We start from the raw sequence: 22,055 nt of genomic DNA, 5'->3' as shown, positions 1-22,055 counted from the left end.
CACATTAATTATCTCTGCATAAGCACCTGCCAATCCATCAGTCTCCTCTTCAAACTACGCAGATACCTACTTTTAAGGTCATTTCTGGCAATATATAATTCATTTATTCACTCTCGCTTAGCATATTGTGCAGCTGTATACGGCATTGCATATAAAAGTTCGCTTCATCCCCTTCAAATAGCGCAAAACATTGCCAGACGCACCATTCTGCATATGAAGCGTACTGACAGTGTCAGGTTGCTATACACTGCAATAAATATCACCCCATTGGAAAAACTCATCAATTTCCGTGCTCTACTTCTAACCGCAAGATACTCCACAAGACGATCACAATTTCAATCATCACTCACATACAAACCAAGCACCAAAATAACCCGAACATCAACGCAAAGCGTTCTAACTGTTCCCGCATGCAGAACTAATTAGGATGTATTTACATTTGCTCACTACTTCTCTACACTCTGGAATACGTTGCCCTCAAACATAGTGAAACCTTCCTGTCCTTCAAACGAGTATTATATCGTTTTATCCTAACAAACGTATAGAAGACTATGCTATACTCATCTGTCTTTCGACTTTTAAATGCTGTTTGGTGCCCTTAACATATGACCTGTTTTGTTTTGTTTTCGTTGGCTTTTTTTTTCTAACCTGTTTGTGCATATATGTAGTATATATATTTATGTGTGTCTGTTATCTCTTCATAAACTACATGTATGTGAGAGCTATATATTTGAGTTACATGGATATGGGGGCCACGTATGTAATGTATACAGTATATTACTATTGTAATGACTTAACTATTCCTATTGTATATACTGTACGTTAATATGTATTACGCTGTACTTTTCTTACCTTTGACCTACCTAACATATACATTTGCCATATAGAGCTGCCAACAAAATAAGAGGTCTCAGAACTAGCATTAACTATGGGACCTCTTTCTGTACAAATTAACCCAAACGTTGTACCCCTGATACAAGAAAATAAATAAAATGAGATCCAACTGATTTATTACACCATGAGACCGCAATTAGAATAGGCCTGGTTTGAAACTGCGCTTCATATTGCGACAGCAATGGTATTGCGGTAAGAAGATTTATAGATAGTACTATCGACACTATCGATAGTCGTATGTCGTATGAGAATTGAACCCTCGATAGTAAAAAAACTATCGCTAGCACTACTGGTAGTTGACTATATCGACAGGCTATTGATAGTCGGCTACCGGAGAACTATCGGGGAGCAGATAAAAATAGAAAAAGAAAATGCCTCACACCTATACGTTTTACAATCCAACAACGTTTTACAATCCAACAACGTTTTACAATCCAACAACGTTTTACAATCCAACAACGTTTTACAATACAAACCAGCAGGTTTCCCTCCGACGCTGACCTTGAGCTTCTCATGCCGCACAGGCCAACCGCAAGGTGCACTGGATTGACTGGCATTGCAGTCTGATGAGTGTGTACGATTTTATGATGAGCATCTTCTTTCGCTGCTTGCAGTGCATCATTCATACGTTACAGCTAAACGGAGAGATAGTGTCGATAGTCAATTTATCGATAGTTTTGCATCACTAATGGATCCCACCAACGGCATGCGATGATTTCATGCGGTTATGTTATCCCTCCCAAAAATAAACTCATCATGAGTTTAACAACTCCGACTGCGCCAGTAAGAAATGTTTGGGAGAAAATTTATTTATTTGTTGCGCATGATTTGAACGAAAGGACGATAGTATATATTGCAATGCACAGTGGGATATGTAATGCTCAATGAATACGTTTGCTCTCAGTAATTATGAAGCAAAACGATCCGAGCTGAGGCGACCAGATATCAAAGTGGTACTATTTGATTGCTCGCGTGAACATAGTGCGGTGCATACACAAAAGGCCCTGAAGTCGGCCCAGGACGCATACTAATCCCCATGTCCCCCACTCCTTCCTGCTGTCCTCTCTCCGTCTGTCCACATCTGTACACTGCTCATAGCCGCAGTTGCTTCGCGGCGCTAACACGCAATTAAAAAAAACAAGTACAATACTGTAAGGGTCGATGCGATGTGATGTGATACGATAAAGGAAAAAGTAAGGATGCGAGTTTCGACGAAGTCGAACTGGCTACCCCAGTACACTTACACAAGCAGATGGTGAGATGATGAAAAACAGAGAGCAAGGGTCGGCATTTTGGGGAAACTAACTAGTTACTGTTGACTAAATTTCGCAGTTTATAGTGCAAACAACCTGTGTCTTCTATAACGTCTTGCCTTGACAAAATGGTAATGCTAGCATGTGCGACATTTCTTATTTATCATCATCCTTCTTGTTAATGTTTCAAAGTTCAGTCCCACTGAACCCATAACTCGCTGATGGCAATGTTCATTTACAACGGAAGAGCAGGGCCCTTTCTTGGAAAGATTCCAGTGATGTACCAAGCTCGTCTCAGCATCATGGCAAAGAAGCGGGAGTAATTTCCTGGTGTAGGATCCTGTACAAAGACGTAGAAGAAATCCCGCGGCGGCATTTTACGACAACGCAATAAAATCGAGTGTTGATGACGTTGTGTCCACAATACTTGAAAACTACGGGCGTTCAGGGACTCAGTGCGATGCGTCATTACCTCATTACGCGGTTTACGAGGTTTTCCAACGACTTTCTGGACGGATGTCTGCACAGTTCTTCCTTACGTCGGCCCAGGACGCATACTAACCCTCCTGATCCCCACTCCTTACTGTTACCCTCTCTCTCTCTATCTCTCTCTCCACACCTGTACGCCGCTGATAGCCACAGTTGCTTCGCGGCGCTAACACGGATTATATAAAAAAAAGCACCAGAAGTGCACACTCGTGCGCACAATTCACGGTAAAAAACGTCTCGCCCAAACACGCACGTCCTGCGCATGTTCATGGAGCGTGAATGCCATTCCAGCTCTTCCTCCTCTTCTTCCCCCTCCTCCTCCTCCTCCTCCTCCTCCTCCTCCGACGCCGCAAGAAAGCTTCCACGCTAAAAGCGACGAATACGTCAAAAATGACCGAAGCTTATCAGAACGAATGGTCATGTGGTGTCCGTGAGGAACCTGCACTTGGTCGCTCCTTCGACCGCGCCATTACGCGGGGAATTACATTATTTTCAGCACACTCCTGGGAGTTACCTCCATTACGCGTACATTCCAGCGGAGCCAAGAAGGATTGTTTGTCATCGAGAAGAGAAATCAGCTCTTCTTTTCTTTAGAAGGTGATTCCGGTACCTAGCACGACGTTGGTCACGCATACGAGTATAGTGGCGTGCGACTGAAGATGTGGGTTCGATCCCTACAGCTGGCTAACTTTTTCAGTGACTCTCATCCTTCGTCAAAATCTTTCAACGCTTTTCCTATCGCAGTCACATATCCGTAGTTTATAGTTGGTCGTAACTTAGTTTAGTTGTTTTAACATGCGTAGAATTTGCAGCATTTGCATTTCAAATAAGGCACCGCCGAATGAGCAGTTCTTAAAGATCCACTACGGAATAAATATCATGTCTTCAGAGTATCACTGAATTTGCTATTACAATCTATTTGTCCCTCGCTGTATCCTGCCACAATTTTGTTTCACTTTGTGACGCGGAATATGTTTACACGAGGTATAAGCACGTGATAATGAGGTATATATATGTTACATTATCCCTGCTCCATACCTCTTTTATACCCTTGTGCACGCTTGGAGGTATAAATCGGCACTTTGTCCCTTTTCTATACCCTCCAAAGGTATATGTCTGCAACAGAAGGTATAAAAAAAGGTACAACAGCCCATTATTATACCTTCTTTATACCTTTTTTTCTAACAGTGTACTATCATAAAAATAATTCCCAGAGTTTGAGAAGTATGACGTTATGGGATGTTCAAATCTCCCCAGGCGTGTAGCAACATTGCCTCCACGAAGATCGGTTTCCGTATTCGTCACCAAAACTAAAGTCAACAGCTGCTGCCAGTCTTCCAACGCGAAGCGGAAAGCGCTATAGCTAGGAGACAGACGCCACAGCCTCCGATAATGCCACAAATCCTCGAAGAATTGCTAATTCATGTCTTTACTTCTGGAGACAACCATGATCGTGAGAGGCGCCACAATCGGTCAGCCTGTGGAATAATTTTGCACACGGCACACCGTACTTAAGGTCCCTCGCAGAAGACGGCGTGTATAAGCAATTTGTCCCTGACGTCCTCGGCCGGGTTCGAAACCGTAACCTCTTGGAGAACCTGAAACAATAAAGCTTTGTGGATTATTTCGGGAATTAATGAAAGCGCGTAATATTCACTGACGGCGTTTTTATTTTGTGTACTGAATCCTTGAGGGACTTTCTTTATATTTCGAAATAAAATTAAAGTATTTAATATAATGAATAATAGTACATAATATCATTTTTACTAAGTAATGGCACTATAAAGCGTCGTAAAAGATATTAAAAAATTTTTTTTTTCTTGATCTCCCACGGCCGTAGTACAAGAAAAATAATTATTTTACGCGAGAAACGGCCGTTGTGTAAGAGCGCATAGATTCCACAGCCCCCGTCAGAAATTCATCTATGCAACGTTGAGAAAGTACAGACTAGCAAATATTTAATTGTGAATTAATTACGCAACGCGCTGCAGCGCGCACCTCCCCTGCTGGTATTAAAACGCAATGTTTCCCTCGAGAAAGCTTGTCGTTCCAGCGTTGCTTCGAATGAGGCGAAAGCTCTTGCTTTAAAAAATGCTAAGCAGTGCTTTAAATTTGAGCCCGTCGTTTGTTCAAACCACGATTAATGGTCGTTGCTCATAAAGGAGAGAGCACGAAATGGTGTGTCGTTAAACATTTGGGATTCGCGAGCAATGAAACGGCACGTAGCCCGTTATCCACCATGCGTGACGAATGATAGATTACTAGCTAATGTATTAGCTAATGTGTTAAGCGATAGGTTATTGCGATAACCTATTTCTGACCGCAATATAATTAATGAACAGTTCTAAGCATTCGATAGAAAATAGTTTACGAACATTGTTGGTATTTCTATATTTCTATGCATGAATAATGTGTAAAAGAATCGTGTTTTCACATTGTTTCACCAGTATTAGTGTACAACGTTTTTTTCTATTTTTTTATTTTATTTTGTTGTTGTTGTTCACGCATCGTGTATCTCCTGATAGCGTATTTACTTTGTTCAGCGCATAATTTACACTGTGGGCGTGCTCTTAATAATCCGTGTAGATGTAAAGTCCCGTCACACGTAAGAAATTATATTTGCGAGCCACACCTTCGAACGTAATATTTATGAACAAATGCTGTTACCTTAGCAGTTGTAGTTGTTTCGTGTCCGTCTTGCTATGGTGCTTGTGAAGATTTGATGATAAGTTGATGAGTAAATTTAAAAAATATGGCGAAATTGAATTCGGCACCCGACCAATTCTGCAACCCCCCCCCCCCCCCCAAAAAAAAGAGGAAGAACAGAAGCGCGACATCACACACGCACCCACTAAAACGTAGTCTCGCGGCCGCAGTTATATACAAACATGTGCGCACTATATTGCGCCGTGAAGATTTGAAATTCTGAGATAGTATCGAGCTTTCTGAATGTTTACTGCGGGTCACAAGTGGGTCAGAGAAACATTTACGTAGCCAGTCCCACTACGCTTTCCGCCCCTTCCTCATTTTGTATAGCCTCGAAATAGTAGTTCTGTATAGCCCCGCCAGCATAATTACGTCGGGATCAACCTGCCCACTTTTTTATACGTCAAAAATCTGTCTCATTTACTCGTTTCCGACATCCTTTCTGATATCCGAGCATAATTTTCAAATGCGTTTGCAGCGTTAGGAGAGCTGCAACGGAAAAACAAAAATCACGCGGGTGGAGATTTGAAGACCTCGCTTCCAAAGCGAGTCTGATGATTGTTAGGTTGCATCACATACACATAAAAGCCGAGAAACTCTGACTTTCGCGTGGTAGCTTTGCATTTAAGAGAGTGGCGGAAGTGTTAATGGCTTACCAGCTCCTGTACGAAGCATGGGCATAGGCCGGTTCTCCAGTGGGTTCCAGGTCATTGTGGTTTCGTGGGGAATAAAGAGGCTGACAGCGCTGCAGAAGCCGCGCTCTCTCATATCGGAAACGTGCGAGTCCTGCACTGCTGAGAGGAGACTGTCGTTCTATCCTTCGACGTCTAGTCGCACCCCTGCCAATGGGCAAATGACATTCTCCCCCCATCTATGCTTAGAAGAGTTGATCCAACGCTGCCTTAATTCATTGGATGCGACTCAATGTGTTTTTTACAGTGCAGTGGCGTTACCGCTTGAGACAAGTTGACCCTCCAAGATGCTGTCACTGCGGTGATCCGAAAGACCTAGATAACACTCTTCTTCATTGCCCATACTACGGGTCTCTCTATCAGCTGTACTACCATTCCCTCTCTTTGTGAAAATTGCTTGGTCCATGGCCAAACCCAGCCCAAAAACGCTCTGCCCTCAAAGCCTTTCGGCCTAACCTAACCTTTTTGGACACCACAGCTAGGACTTACGTCCCCACTGTAAGACGACTCATTATTTCATTTCCCACATCACCACCCACCAGCAATGGGGTAGGGTATCGCCCCCTGGTGATGAAACTCGCAACATCGTCAAATAAAGTTGTTGTTGTTTAAGAGAGAGAGATAAAAAAAATTCGTTGTTAGTGGGGAAACTTCTTTGCGTTAATCGCACAGTCTACTTTTAAATTTTGATGTCACGAAGACCGTACAAGGTCGCGAATGTCTTTGCGACATTTTGCAATGCTTAACCGTCACCGCTTAGAAAGACGACTGAAAGTGATGCCGTGCATCCGGGCGCGTCCTAATGTGATTAATGAGATGCAGAAGGCAGTCCTTTTTTTTTTTTCGTTCTGTTTGTTACCCTTTTTTCGCACGCCCTAACTTCATTGAGCGGACGCCGATGGTAATTTGCGCCTAAGGATTGGAGACAGAGCTGAATGCCTCATTCAAGGAGAATTTTCTTCGCACACGCGTTTTTTTAATTTTATTTTTTATTTTTTAAGTCCGCTATTGATTACCGGAGCCTAGCGTAACACGTAAGCTTAGATCGTATACGGCAACGAGCATTTCATACTTCGCAAAGCGCCTTCCCTATTAAATTTAGTCATTGTCAGGCACGAAGACAAAAAATAAAAAGCGCCTTCCCTACCGGACGCTAATATGATTTAGAAATCCAAATACCAGCAACAAGTGCACCCTGGTAAAAGTTTTAACCTTTCCGTTTACGGAATTTCCCCTGTACGGGCAACCAATTCATCATCCTGTCCAATGAGCGGAAGTCATCCCCATATAATCGTCATCGTGTATCTCTCTCTTTCTCATCATCCTGTCAGCTCTGTCTATGTTGTTTTGTTTGCTAGAATGGTAACCTGTGAGCAAGTTAAATCCCCTTATTTATGGAAAGGCTTGCGTTCTAACGCGCACGTTGAAATAACTGAGCCCAGGGCTTCCTCCTTAACCGGTCGATCGCTCGCTTGAAGTGCTCAATATGTGCAACGGCGACTGCGGAGCTACAGTTCATCGATTGCCTAAAATGTGCTTACCCTCTATTCTCTTCAGAAGTTTTACATTTAACGGAAAACACATGGAGTGCTAGCCGCTCTGGGGAAAAAAAAAAAAAAATACGACGGTCTTCCATAACTGTGGTCGGATGGGTGTCTCTTGTACTTTTTATTATAATAGTTGCAACATCTCTTTTGTTTTCAGGTCCCTTTAAGTTATCCTACGGCTATACAGGAAAGATTTAGGGTCGCCAAAGTTGTTGTTATTGCTGTTTAAAGGCCAACAACAACGACAATAAACGGAGGAGAAGTGATGATGACGTGGGATGTTTCCCCGTGGTAGCCACAGTACCCTACCCCCTGGGTACTCTCTCTCTGATTCTTTTTTATTTTTTCTTTATTTACTTTTTGATTCTTTTTTTTAGTTTTCTTTTTTTCTTTTTTCTTTTTGGGAATAGCAAGCCGACACCCTGTCTGGCTGACCTTTCCCTCGTTCCTCCTCTTGTTACCATTAAACATATCCCCCCCCCCCCCCCCACTTCGCAGAGGTTAATATGAGAGGATGAATTATGGTGAACGCGAAGCGACGACAGGTCGTTGAGAGGCCACGTTTTTCGAAACCAAGTAAAATCTATACGATGCATTAAAAAAAAATATGGCACTTATTCATTTTTTGGCACCTTATCTACTTATCTTATTTTGCGGCATCTTCCACGTGGACGAACATACGCCATGCCGTGGTGAACGACGTTGTTATGCATGCATAATGGATCCGTCTGCTCACGTTAGCGTTGATACTCGTAGGAAGGAACAAGCGCTGTATCGAGAACGGTGTGAATAATGTCGGCTAGACAACAGCTCGTGTCTTCTCCCATATGCGTCATCTCCTGTGAATAGAGAATATGTATGTAAAAACACCATTTGTCTCTGCATGATTGTTGCATGCATCCTGCAGAAGATGGAGTTCTGCACATCGACGTGTGCGGCAGAATGCAGTAAATTTTGAAGTAGACTGTTTGCTTGCATGGCGAAAGAGACGGGAACTCCGTCTCTGGCATTGCGAGGAGATAATATTCAACAACAAGAAATGAATGATGACGATTCCAGTACCGCGTTCAACCCTACCCCATTACTTACGAGCCCATAAATGAGCGGACACGGTTGTAACAAGACTCAACTGCCGTCTTTCAGGACACTGTGACAAACCTTGAGACTGAGGGACTACAAAGGCCGGACATGAAGCAACTAGGACAAGTCTTATATGTATGTTTGCTTAATGCCCGTCTCGCGTCGTCCTTTAATCTCAAGGACTGTCACCGTGTACAGATCATGACCAGCTCGCTTGCATCACACTTTTATGTTCGACATTAGTCGAGGGATATCACGGAATGACGTGAAATGAGTTACGTAGTTCACAGAACAACTGGGGGGGGGGGGTATATTTATTAGACGAAAAGGAAAAAACCGGGGAAAGGTCAGCCAAAGGGGACGTCAGCTTGCTATTCCAGAAATAAGAAATAATAATAAATAAGTAAAAAGAAAAGATAAGAATTAAAGGAATAGGAAGGAATAAGAAATAAATAAAGAAAATTAAGAAATAAGAAATAAAGAAAAAAGAATTAGGAAATAACGAAAAACTAACAAATGATGAAAGAAGGATGAGGTAGATTAAAGTAAAAGATGACAAAGAAAAAGATGACTAGCAAACGGTGAAAGAATGACGAGATGGATGAACAACTGGGGCGCCTCTAGGTGTCTGTGCAATACGGCACCAAAAGAATATTCTACAAGGGACGTGTTCTTGAAAATGAAACTACAATTAATGAATAAAGACTCATAACTGACCTCGTGAAACGTAACGGAAGTTACGCCGCCCGCGTCACGGCAGCAGTTGCAGCTCTTTCGCAACGAGCATGCATGAGCTTGTGAGCATGAGCCATTTTGTGGAGCCCACCTCAGTGCTCCTTGAAGCAGCCATATACTGACAGAACGCATTGACACGCGCACACACACACACAAAAAAAAAAGAAAACAAAAGGAAAAGAACATCGTGCGCACGGCGATTCTTCCAATGAGGACAAAAAAGCTGCGCAAGCTGCTGTCTTCTATTTTTTTTTATTCTAAAGTCATTTCGTTGTCTCAAAACGGCCTATATTTGGTCTAAAGTGAGGCCTTCATGAAATCAAACAGTTCAGGAAAAAGGTGTTTGTACCACCCCATGTCACAGCTTCATGACGTATGCTCTTGTGCGGCACACTAACATGACCTTCGGCATTTGCTGTTTGCGTCCGTAAAGTTGAACGCCTTCCGTGTGTCATGTCCATTCTGCACGGTCCGCGAATAGAGCTTTAATATCCCTTCGAAACTGAAACCCACATATTAAGCCTCGCGTTGCACTTCATATTGCTTACACACGTGGCGAGACGTATCAATTTCTTCAAGTGCTGGAATGACCAGTTGCCCGGCCAGGAGTACTTACCTCAGGAAGTAATAATCCTGTGCGAATATTTGCGCAGACAGCATTGTGTTTACACAAGCGTGGCGATGTCAGTGCGCAAACGTTTCAGGCGAGGGGCATAAGGATGCTTCGTGCGTGGGAAGCGGAAGCGTTTCATTGGCCGAACGCGTCGCTTGAGCAGCGACACGACGGCAGCGAGATCAGAATGTTGCAGGTAAGGTGCGGAATGATATATTTCACGCGCTTACGGACACAACGATGCGCAGGCACTATACTTCAGAACAAGTCAACTTTTCAAAGTTCAAAACCCCCCACCAATCTAATGACGTCTGTGATTGGCTTAGGCAGGCACGTGACGCTTCCGCGGCACAACATAGGGGGCCCGCAACTTTCAAGGTATATTTTAAAAGCGATTACCTTTCTGGCCAAGGGATTTTTTCAGTAATTCATTTACAATTTTCGGTAATCAAGGCAATCACTATGCGACATGCACAGAGAACTCTCAACCCCAATAACCTATTGCGACTCTTGTACATTCATGAGCTCCTGTTAGTCTTTTGCGGAATACTGTCGATGTCAGAACGATGTCGACGATTTGCAATGACTTGTCGCCGTGGCCTAGCTATCTGGCATGTTCAGAGCGGTGGAGAGAAAGGTCAGGAGAAAAAAAATATTGTTCAGATGCTTGCTGTGCCTTCCTCAAGCAAAATTTCTGAGAGCTTTGAGCTTTAACTCATGCAATTTCTCGGTTGTTCCTTGCAGCTTGCAGTGCTCCCGGTTATGCACGACGGCGTTCAGACACTTGTGTTTCTACTTTTTTCTCTCAGACATCAAAAGTAATTGGCAAAGTAACGCGTTACTTTTCTAGACTTCACTTCATTACCTATTCCGGCGTGTATAACTTGTAACGGTAATTTTTTTTTTTCTTACAGGGTAACGCTAACGGTAATCAACTTCTTTCTTTTCCTTCTTTTTTTTTTGTGTGTGTAACGTGTGCAAGTCTGGAGACGACGCCGTTATACAAGGTGCGTCACGTAAGACTGACCAGAATTATTATAAAAAAGCTATGAGAGCTGCATAGATGTTGTTTTGCCGTTAGAGTCCGTCATTCGTCGTCTGCGACTCAGCGTCCCGTTCGCAGCAGCGTTCCTTCATAAGATAGGTGTCGTCGGATCGCCGAACTGTTCAACTTGCGGAACTGTGGAGAACACGGAGCACGTGCTGGTCGCCTGCCGACACTTCGACTCTAGTCGGCGAACACTGAAGAACGCCCTCGCGAAACTTGATAACCGACCATTTAGTGTTTAGAAGGTACTTGGGAGCTGGCCAAGGCAGCACCAGCAACCATAGCTGGGCGTCATCGCTCACTAAGGAGTAGGGACACTCATGAAGACTCCTCACCCTCACCTCATCGTCGTGAGGTGAGGGTGAGTGAGGCCAGACCACGCTGAATGTTCCTCACGAGGACAGTCGTGAGGCATTGTCCCTCATGAGGCCCACCGTAAGGGCCCTCATGAGGTGAGGGCACGTGAGGATGAGGACTCGTGAGTCCATGTGGGTCCTCATTAGGCGAAAGTACGTGAGGCGCCGTGAGGACATGATGGCCTTTATGAGGTGAGGGCACGTGAGGATGAGGACTCGTCAGGCCATGTGGGTCCTCATTAGGCGAAAGTAGGTGAGGCGCCGTGAGGACATGAGGGCCCTCATGAGGTGAGGACACGTGAGGATGAGGACCTCATGAGGTGAAGATACATGAGGCCATATGGGTTGTGAATAGCCTCATGAGGTGAAGATACATGAGGCCATAAGGGTTGTGAATAGCCTCATGAGGTGAAGGCTTTTGAGGATGGTGAGGCCTCTCGGGATCCCGATGTCCTGAGGTGAGGATTGTGAGGGCAAAATTTAAAATGGAATGTGAGTGTGACTGAGGTTTAGTTACTGGTGAGGAAAATTTGGTCAGGGTGAGTGATGCCAACAAAGTCTGTGCTTCGTGAATTGAGGATGAGTGAGGCCGCAGGAAAATGCCCACCTATGCCAGCAACCGGCGCTCTGTGCGCGGACGACCTACCTCCAGGACATACATGCTGGTATAATCTTTTAATTCATTCAGTGCACCAGTGCGACACGCCTTTCCATTTTTTTCATTCTATTTCTATTCTGTTCTATACTACTCTGAACTAGAAGTCTCTTGCGCTGCGTGGCTTGGTCTCGTTCCTGTGTGAAATTGGTGCCGACGATAAGTTTTGACTTTCGTGCTTCTGTTTCCGTTTCTGTTCTTTTCTTTTCTTTTTTATTTTGACTGTTATGTCTTTGTGTGTCTCTTCGTATCTGAGTCTAGTGTATGTTTTATGAATTGTCTACCTGTAGCTGGAGTAGCTGGCTTCCACGTTGGTGGTGCCAATTTTCTTCTTTTTTTTCAGTTTCATTCACTCACTCGCTCACTCACTTACTTTGAACTAAACTGACGTGTGAACTTATACAATCTTGGGATATGTATAAGGCACAATTTCTCAAGAAAGAGCCACGAACTCTGTCTATCCAGAAGCGTGCTTAAATATATCGCGTTTTTCTATCAGAGTCTCGCAGAGCACAGATTTACGTGGACTGCGGCGTTTAGAGGAACATTTGCAAAGTTTGTCTATTTGCAGTGCCAGAGAGTAAATTTTAATATCTGGGGACTAAAATGAGGAATAATCGCAATCTAGGGAATTAGAAGCTGCAGTTATTTCCAGATTTACCCCTTTTTTTCCTTTATTTTTTCTTCTCAGATTGTGTGCCAGATCCTCATACAAGCCAAAACACACGCGTATTCGTACCCCTTACACGCAACTTCTCTTTGGGCTATCATTGCCACATTTAGTATCCAAACGAACTTGCTCCAGGGACCCAGGGCTTGCCCTTTCAGTCCTATTGTACCTATACCTTTATACATGTAGTAAAATGCAATAAAAAAGAAAGAAAAGAACGTAAAAGCGTATGCCACGCGTGACCATTTCGACAGCGATGTCAGACAAGTGGGAGATGAAGTCATTTGGTAGGAACGGCTTTTCCCGTACTATTTTTTATGCTCCGATACGACGCATTACTTACACCCACACATTACTTTGCCTCGAACGAACAAATGCTGCTTTAACATTCCGTTTTCAATGGAATCAAACTCTACCACCACCACTACGAACAAACACAAAACGCGAAAGTAATCACCAAAGGCGTTTACGAAGAGAGAGTGAGAGAGAGAGTGAAAAAAAGAAAGGCACTGGAAATCGTTTATCGGCCACCTGGTTTCCGTTGGACCACCATCACACGATTGTATCTCATTACGGCCGAAGTCTCATTACGGCCGATGTCTCAATACGGCCGAAAGTCTCAATACGGCCGATAATCCTTTAATCCCCAAGTGTCTCATTACGGCCAAAGTCTCAATACGGCCGAAGGCAGTCTCATTACGGCCGAAGATGTCTCATAACGGCCAAATGTCAAAATGTGTATTGTAACCTGCATTGATATGCAATGTCGCAGCCAGGTATGGATATATATTCAGCAGGGTATAAGCCATGCACTGTGCCCTTAGGGCCCTTATCATATTTATATACACATATTGCGAGACAAACGGTATGTTATCATACCACAGCACAATGCAACATATTGTGTAATGTGTACTCCCATAAGGTAGTGTAGGCTGTGAAGCAGGCTACTATGTGGAGTTAGCTACTTGTAGAGAGCTAGATTGGCTTTGTTGTGACGCTTTTGGAGCCATCCTACAGTCATTGGCCATGACAGAGCACCTATCTCAGTCGATGTCAGTTTATTTCCATTCGCCTTACAATGATACAATTCTTGCTTCTGGAATGAGTAAACCTGCAAGAAGCGATGAGCAACCATGAATAGGCTAGAATATTTAAAAAAAAACAAAAAAAACAAGCATTTGTCTCTACATGGCTCGTTTTAATGTGCACAAGCTGCACACGTGTTGATACGCGTCTGCTATTTCATACAAGGTTAACATAAATATTCATTTAAACAAAAGAATGACAAGCCTTAAAAATGTGACTTCCAGGTAAACACAGAGCATGACCATGATATGAATATAGGTTCAGTAGTTCATTCCCTTAATGGAAACATGTGAATATCAAATAGTAATACATTACAATTCATGAAATGATGCATGCATAACTTTCCATTTCTGGTTTCTTTTTTATAAAAGTAGTGCACGAATTAACATTCGTGCACTACTACAAAATTTCTCACTTCACAACAGAACCTTATGATGATCTTAACAGCTCACCTCTTCGCCAGGACTCCCTGGGCAGCAACATCCTGTTAGCCATATGTTGTTGTTTTTCTTTTTCGGAATCTTTCGTGCAGCCACATACCATGCCTGGAATGGAAAACCAGCTATAAATCAGTGTATTTGAATGACTTCCTCTTGAAGTATTTATTCTAATCAGATATGCTTTGTGCCTACTATGGTGCGCGAAGGCACATAAGTACAACATTTGCAGACGTTCGACGTAAGCAGTTCTTGGGGATCAATTCAAGTACGCCGACTTGCGCTTTTATTTTTGAAGAAATACGACGACAAATTTTAACAAATGAAATATGGCTCACAATGATACGAGTAAATGCTGCTGTACGGTGATGCATTATCGGTATCTTATCGTCTTCGAATAAATTTGTTGTTCCTAAACGCGCAACCAACTAGAAACGGCGCAAACCTACGAACGGATACCGAGTTACATCTATTACAGGCACTTCAGCTGTTTTGATTAATTTAAATTACTCTTATGAGAATCCAACTATGTGTGGACAGCACACTACTAAGACAGGCAATCTACGAAAGCATTACTCACCAGAATTCCTGCTTGACTTGGTCTTGGTCAACACTGCGCGATATACGTTGGGGCTGTGGCGATTCATTCAACTCGATTTTTACCGGAACAACAGGCGCTGCTCGAAAGACAACGACGGAAAATAGAGAGCCGCTATAAAGTCCGCTAATTTGCACATTACAGCACTACAAAGCGATATATGAACACATCGTAAACAGCAAGTCAACCACTCGCTCACACACACAAGAAACGAGGTACCCAACGTTGCTAGACACCATCCGAACTCCGAAGTGAGAGTAGCAAAACAACAAGATATCAAAACACGAAAGGAAGAGTATTGATCCCTCCTCCTTCTATAGCATGCAAAACGTGATTTGCGCTGAGATGAACATATATGTTCATGGCGCGAGTAATTTTCACTTTTCACTGATCCAAAGGAGGTCACGTGGGATTGCTCGACGCTTGTGAAATCAACAATGAAAATGGCGAAACGAAACTTGTGAATCGTGCATTTGCTCTTCATGGTAGCTGCCAAAAAATCGAATCAAACTTATGGGACACTGGATTACAGGTATGTTGGCATCTTTTTCATTCCTGCATATCATTACACTATGCGTGAATACATGGTGTCATGTCATGGGTGTCATGTCTCACGATGCTGGGGAAGTAGTTGCAAGGGGAAGTGTGCATGGTTCTAGACTTTTAATTTTTGATCGCGTAATCGAAATATCGGCACCTCTCGCATTGTGGCTTGCATGTGACCAACCAAGTGCTGTTCCCTTACTAGCGCTTCCTACAAACGACAAAACGAAACATGTGGGAATGTATATTTTTGATTACTCATATGTAACAAGAAAATGTATCGTTTTCAGGTTGCTGCCACTACTCCATGTGCCCGCAATTGTCTTGCGTGTATGATTACACTAACGGCGTCGCCCACCACGGCGGAAGTGTTTTGCGTACACGCGTTTCAGCATGAAGCCTGCAGGTAACATCTGATGTTTACCCTTCGGATATTCTGAATTTCCATATTGTAGCTTAGAAGAATTCCGAATGCCCAGAGTGACACACACTTTTAACATTGTGACATCAGTGCAATGGCATAAGCTCTAATGTAGTGCCCCACGAAAATGAACAAGGGGTAGTGGTTTATCCAGAATCCCAAGCACGAGAAGGGTGTTGGAAAAAATTGTTGGAATAGTTACGTCATTACAGCTTAACATATCATTACAGACATATCTGAAGCTGAAATCGCAAGGGCACCCCCTGTAGGGGGTGCACAGGCAAAAAAGTTAGGGGGGGTCTGGATAAAGCACTGACGAGGGGGACTCCTCCACCCCATGTCAAGCCTCATAAAACACCTCCTGAAATAGTTTCCTGGCTATGCAGCTGCATTGTTATGACGTAATTGTCATTGTTGTCCATAATTCTTGAATATGTTTCGAATATATGAAAAAAAAAAAGTCTGCTTGACAGCATATGTCTTATAGTCATCATCAAACAAGAGCATATGTCATTTTGTTCAGTGGCTTATGTACTTTTTTGTAAATTTCAGGTGGACGTAAATTGTAGAAGGCAGCTAGTGGGGGAGAAGATCATGGTCATAGGTCATGTGACTCCTGGAGCTCCCAGTGGGTTCCCTTGTGGAGTACTTTTCAGAACACACACACACACACAGTTTGCTCACAGAACCAACGAGTAGGATGTTGCTTGAATACTGAGAGAAAATGGCGTAACACATACAAATATCGTGTGACACATATGACAATAAAAACATTTTTCACGAGGGATGCATGAAACACTGTCGCAATATTGTGTGCATGAACCATTATGTGTGACACAAGCCCTGGGGGCACACCGCCTCGGACACATTTTGGGAAGCATAAAACACAGTATATAGAGAGCTACTATGGTGGATGCTTCTTTTTTCTTTTTGGCCGTTATGAGACATCTTCGGCCGTAATGAGACTACCTTCGGCCGTATTGAGACTTTGGCCGTAACGAGACACTTGGAGATTAAAGGATTTTCGGCCGTAATGAGACTTTCGGCCGTAATGAGACTTCGGCCGTAATGAGACTCGGGCCGTAATGAGATGTTACCCCATCACACTAAGTCTCGTTTGTTTCCGGCTTCTCTGTATTGAAGGAAGAACAAATTCGCCTCCTTTTCCTTTTAATTCCTCATGCTTTTCTTTTTTTTTTTTTTTTTATTCCCCAGTACACGTGGAAAAGCTGATGACGTGTTCCCACGAAAGGTACTTTGCTGCCAATCGACATCCGGAAAGGCTTTTTTTTTTCCTTGTGAGTTCTTCAAAATCGAGGGTGCAGGGCTTTTTGGCTGCTCTGTGGAGACGTCTGGAGAAAATGTCAGTGTATGTCTTTAATTGCTCCGTAATCGATTACCACTTTTGGCGAATTACTAAGGAAAAAAACAGAGCTCCTGTTTCGTGGCAAACTTTTTTTTTTTGCTGCAGCGTGTTTTACAACGAATAAAATGAGCTCCTGCGAAGGAACGATGAACGCGGGTGACGTTTCAAAAACCCTCTCCCCATGAAAAGAGCGCATCGGAGTACGAGAGGACGTCGTGACGTATGCTACTCCCCTGCACGTGACCAGGGACGCACACCGGCACAGCTCAAGCATGCATAAGCGGCGTGTGAGCTGCGAAGACGAAACAAAGAAAAAGGGGCCTTCTCCACGCCACGCGAAGAAGATCGTGTCGTGCCCTCTGTGGCTGCTTTCCCCGACTGTTTTTAGAAGTTCAATTTCGCAGCTATAACACACCGCAGCGCAAAAATATTCTGCACGACGACTCCTGGTGGACAGTTTGACAGACGAGGCAGGGTTTCGAGCCATGCTAAATGTCACCTCATTGCTCCTTTAACGCTTGCTTTTCGAGAGCAATACATGTCAGAAAACTTTTTTGTTGTAATGCCTATGTACTGGTGTGCGTATTTTCTGATATTGCGAAGGGTTCTGCAGTTAAGATTTCTTATTCTACAACTATATCAGCATTCTGCTATTCTTTTTCTGCCTTCTTCATTTCGCTTCGCGAGAAAACGACACGATTGCTCATCATTAACGTGATAGGTCAAGTTGCACTGATTACCGAGAGAAGGAAAGCCATATTTCAAGTGTAAGGAGTTCTGTGCGACGCGAAAAATGATATAAAGAACAATTCGTTATATATAAAAACGCCCGATTAAAAAGTCTCTTACAAATTCGAATTGATAGCGTCAGTTTGTAGTCTTGGGGAAAAAAAAAAAAGAAGTTGGTGTCTCCTATTTTCGAGTGTTAAGTTATTTTCTTTGAGATTGGAAAAACGAGGAGCACAAAACTTATGCGCGACATACAGATACCCATTGTACGTAGGATATTAATAGTATTTCATCTTCTCCATACGCTTTTATTTACTTTTTCTTTCGCACGGAACTAAACAAGTCACCATTAATTACTATTCATGTAGTTCACGGCTGTTCAACCAGTTTGTTCATCAGAACAAAAAAGTTCCTCAAGTGAATACCTCAACTATTTAAATACCTTTGAGCAGAGCTTATGAGAAACAGGTAGGTGTGTTCCAAATGACAAAAAAAAAAAAAAAAAAAACAGCGCACACACACACACACGCGCACACGTGATTCACCAGCCCATTCCCAAAGTTTCGACTTGTTATATGAGGACGACGCACGCGTTCAGCGCTGGGGCGCTGAGCCGTTGTGAACTTGCGCTATCTTTTCTGTAAACGTAAAGACCTGCATCGTGTAATCCCATCCGCTGGAAAACGCGCGCTAATACGGGAATCTCATCGTCGTTTTGTAAACGAGGGTTGCGCAAAAGAGGAGCTTGGCATACGCAGCGGAAACTCGCTATTCTTTTGGCAACCAAGTATAGATACCGATAAATATAAGACCGATAAATATAGAGGCCGTAAGATTCGCGATCTGTTTCTCTTTGGTTACGAGCTGATTTGATTTGTTTGAAACAAGCGCGTTCGTTCAAAATTGGCTGTGGTGGATTGAAGTAAATCCGCAACGCTTTTCCCGTTTCTGACAAGAGAGATTTACTTTAGCTTCGTAAGTTTCAGAGTTCCACGCGAGAAATTAAAATTACTTGTGCGTGGCAGAGAAAGAGAGAGAATACCTGTTTACTTACAAACATTGGAGCTGAGTGACACTCATGAGGGGTCTGATGCTCCATTTCTTGAAAACGTTTCAATAACGCATGAATAAAATATATACAGAACGGAAAACATGCGACAACACACACACACACTATAAGTATATACATGACTTGGGATGTGAGGTACATCCCGGTGCTGTTGTGATTTAATTTACATAAGTGTTAGTAACGGGTGATAATACGGGAGTTTTTTTAAATAGTTGCAGAATGCTGTTAATGCGGCCGTCTGATGTGTATCATTTTGCCAGGGCCCAATGATCTTCACGAAAGAGAAAGGTCGATCATCCAGCTTAGCGAGCGTGCTCTCAAGCCTTGATCGTTCTGTAGAGTACTTTTGGCACTGCATTATTATGTGTAGTGTGTTTTCGGTGGTGCCACACGTAGGGCAGTCAGTGGAGGCCGATGGTCTGTAGCGATTCACAACACTGTTGGTTAGTAGCACACCCAGGCGAGTTCGGTGGAGGGCTGTCTGTAAGCTTCGTGGTACGTTCCGTGGAGAAGATCCTTAGAAACTCGTAGATGGCGCTGATCGCATACTTTTCGATATCACGCTTTTCTACGCAGATTGTTTGACGTTCTTGCAGAAAACACTGTGTATGTGTTGTAACAAGAAAAGCGATGACAGAGCTTATGAGAACAGTACCAACCCAACAAGAGTGCATCGTGGTATGTGCAGTGCCAGGACGCAATCTGCGCACACCTCACAGTGCGCAGATAGATTTTTTGTTGCCCGCCGAAAGACCAGTGGGTACCTTCACGTTGGAAGAGCATTCTTCAGGTCCTGAAGGTCGCTTCTCGGCAGGTAACGGATGTAGTAGTTCTCCTGTACGCCTGAGAGCTCTGAAATCGAGACGCGCGCGCGTAGGTGCGCTCGCCTCGTGGTATACACGTTACACTTTGGGATTTCGTGCGCGTTCTTTCATACCAGGGAACAAAAAATAAAAGGTCCACCCAAGGCGTGGGTTTCTCAACACACTCTACAACTTTCCAATTCACATCTCGACCCTAAGACGAATAATAAAAAAGTTAGGTACTTAATTGCGCAAAATTCATTAATCAGACACCAAGAAAAAGTAACGGGTGATTAGAACGCGCGATTCCTTACAATACATACAAAGCATACATTGCGTTTATTCTATCTATCATAAATCACGAACGACGCAACGGTTGAATTCCGTTCCGTTCTCAAGGTAATGGCATATTTCATTCCGCGAGGAGGAAAATTTTTGCACATGAGTGCCTATTTAAGGAAAGCTGCACAAGAAAAGCCTCTTCGAATAGGACACGACCTATGAAAATGTATCGTGCGATGTTTCACTCTTCCACGCCGAGACTGGGAGGTGATACAGGTTCGAACCCTGGCACCCGCTGTGCTGGCTGAGGTTTTCCCCGGGTTTTCCGAAGACTTCCCAGACGAATGCCGGCACAGTTCCCCTCAAAGTCGGCCCAGGACGCATTCCAACCCCCCCCCCCCAATCCCCCACTCCTTTCTGCTGTCCTCTTTCCATCTGTCCACGTCTGTACGCCGCTCATAGCCTCAGTTGCTTCGCGGCGCTAACACGGAAGTTTAAAAAAGATATGTCACTCAAAAATGAATAGCCCACGTTGTCCCCTTGGTCCCCATCGGCTAGTCCTTCCGTACGCCAAGGTGCGACAACGAAACCTTTTTCCAGCGTCGACAATTCAGATCGCTGATACTGCAATCTCGCGTCACACACATGAAGGCGGGCGTTGAAAGCGTTTGCACGTCACAGTTCGAGATCTTCTCTGCCTGCGTAAATATTTTCACTCAGAAGCTCGCTATTTCTAGCTCGCTTTAAGTGAAGAATGTTTTCCTACTAAACCCGCCACCCGTCTGTGCAGGACCGATGAAGCTTCATGATATGGGTCGAGGGAGTGAAGGCAGCCGGAAGCGACGCGGAGAGGGTTAGAAGGAACACGAAAGGAGAAGAAGAGTGCCAGTTTATGTTGTGTTGTCGTCACATCTGCAGAGCATAGAACATCGATACGGTCGTACCGTTAATTCGTGCCATTAATTAGAGATGGTAGAGGCGGGTTGGTTCCTTCTCTGCCGCCCGTTCTCATTTTGCCCAAACTTAGGTTGCATCTTCGTCTTCTTTTTTCTACTTCATTACATTCATTACACTTCATTATATTAGATTAGATCTATTATTCCGGAACGGCTTCCAAAAGAAAAGAAAAAAGAGAAGAAAGAAAACGTACAAAATACAGGACCACAAAGAGATGACAAACACAAGCGACCACTAACAACTGAAACGTCTGTGTTCAGAGTGCTCTTTTCTGTTGAACTGTGGACTCTAACCAGCTTACCTCTTTTTTCGCACTTCTTACGCATGGTACCTATACGTGGATTCTGTCCAATATTGAATAGCAGTTTCTAGTGTTGCCTATAGCTGGATACGCGTAGCGGAGCCATTTGCTTTACTCTCTTTATTGCGCCCTAGCTCAGTACTAGAATAGCGGGTGAAAACATGGGCGTTTTCTGCACGCTTCTGCGTGGTGGTGCTGTGAGGTCTCTTCATGAAGTCGAGAGCGATCACGCGACCGAGCCACGGCGTACGTCTCCTGTCATCAGGCGTGGTTATTCCGACCACTCACGCCAATCCTTCATTATTATAAATTCTTTTTAACCTATCACCTCAGGTTTCAGAAAAAAATCAGCTTCCTGCTCAGAATATTTTACTGACATAATAACCAAATTACACTTGGCTTTTCGCTAACAGCATAACACGCTAATTTCAGATGCCGTCAAACCTTCAAAGCGGTGACAGCAATGTCGGGCTCATCACTCATATGCCTTGGAATGACCAACTGCTCAACCTAAGAACACCATCAGCGGAAGGATCTTTCCATTCAATCAATAGAAGACAACATAGTGTTTGAAAAGTTGTACATGTAACGTTGTATATTCGTATGTGGTCAAGACATATTATAACGTTCTTTTTTAGCACCCGAGATGCGGTTCTTAGGCGACTATACAACGATACCTCTAAGTCGCATGAAAAAGCGACAGCTTTATGGGGTCAGCCTCCGTT

The 22,055-nt window shown here is 43.6% G+C and overlaps 3 long non-coding RNA genes across 4 annotated transcripts in view; 2 read left to right on the top strand and 1 right to left on the bottom strand.

Annotated features, from left to right (window-relative positions):
• The window catches only part of LOC135392706 (uncharacterized), a 223,261-nt gene that overhangs the window by 29,401 nt on the left and 171,805 nt on the right, over positions 1-22,055 (top strand). The gene's annotated exons all lie outside the window — the stretch shown is intronic.
• LOC135392705 (uncharacterized) lies at positions 13,782-14,311 on the bottom strand. Its single transcript, XR_010422192.1, has 2 exons — positions 14,277-14,311; positions 13,782-13,849 (listed from the first exon to the last, which is right to left on the bottom strand). It is a non-coding gene; the product is annotated as an uncharacterized LOC135392705 (long non-coding RNA).
• On the top strand, positions 15,305-16,727 carry LOC135392704 (uncharacterized). Its single transcript, XR_010422191.1, has 3 exons — positions 15,305-15,391; positions 15,693-15,808; positions 16,376-16,727. It is a non-coding gene; the product is annotated as an uncharacterized LOC135392704 (long non-coding RNA).

This window comes from Ornithodoros turicata, chromosome 4 (genome assembly GCF_037126465.1).
Source record: "Ornithodoros turicata isolate Travis chromosome 4, ASM3712646v1, whole genome shotgun sequence".
In the NCBI taxonomy this organism is placed as follows: domain Eukaryota; kingdom Metazoa; phylum Arthropoda; class Arachnida; order Ixodida; family Argasidae; genus Ornithodoros; species Ornithodoros turicata.
Note: the sequence above shows the minus strand (reverse complement) of the source record. Positions and strands in the feature narration are given on the sequence as shown.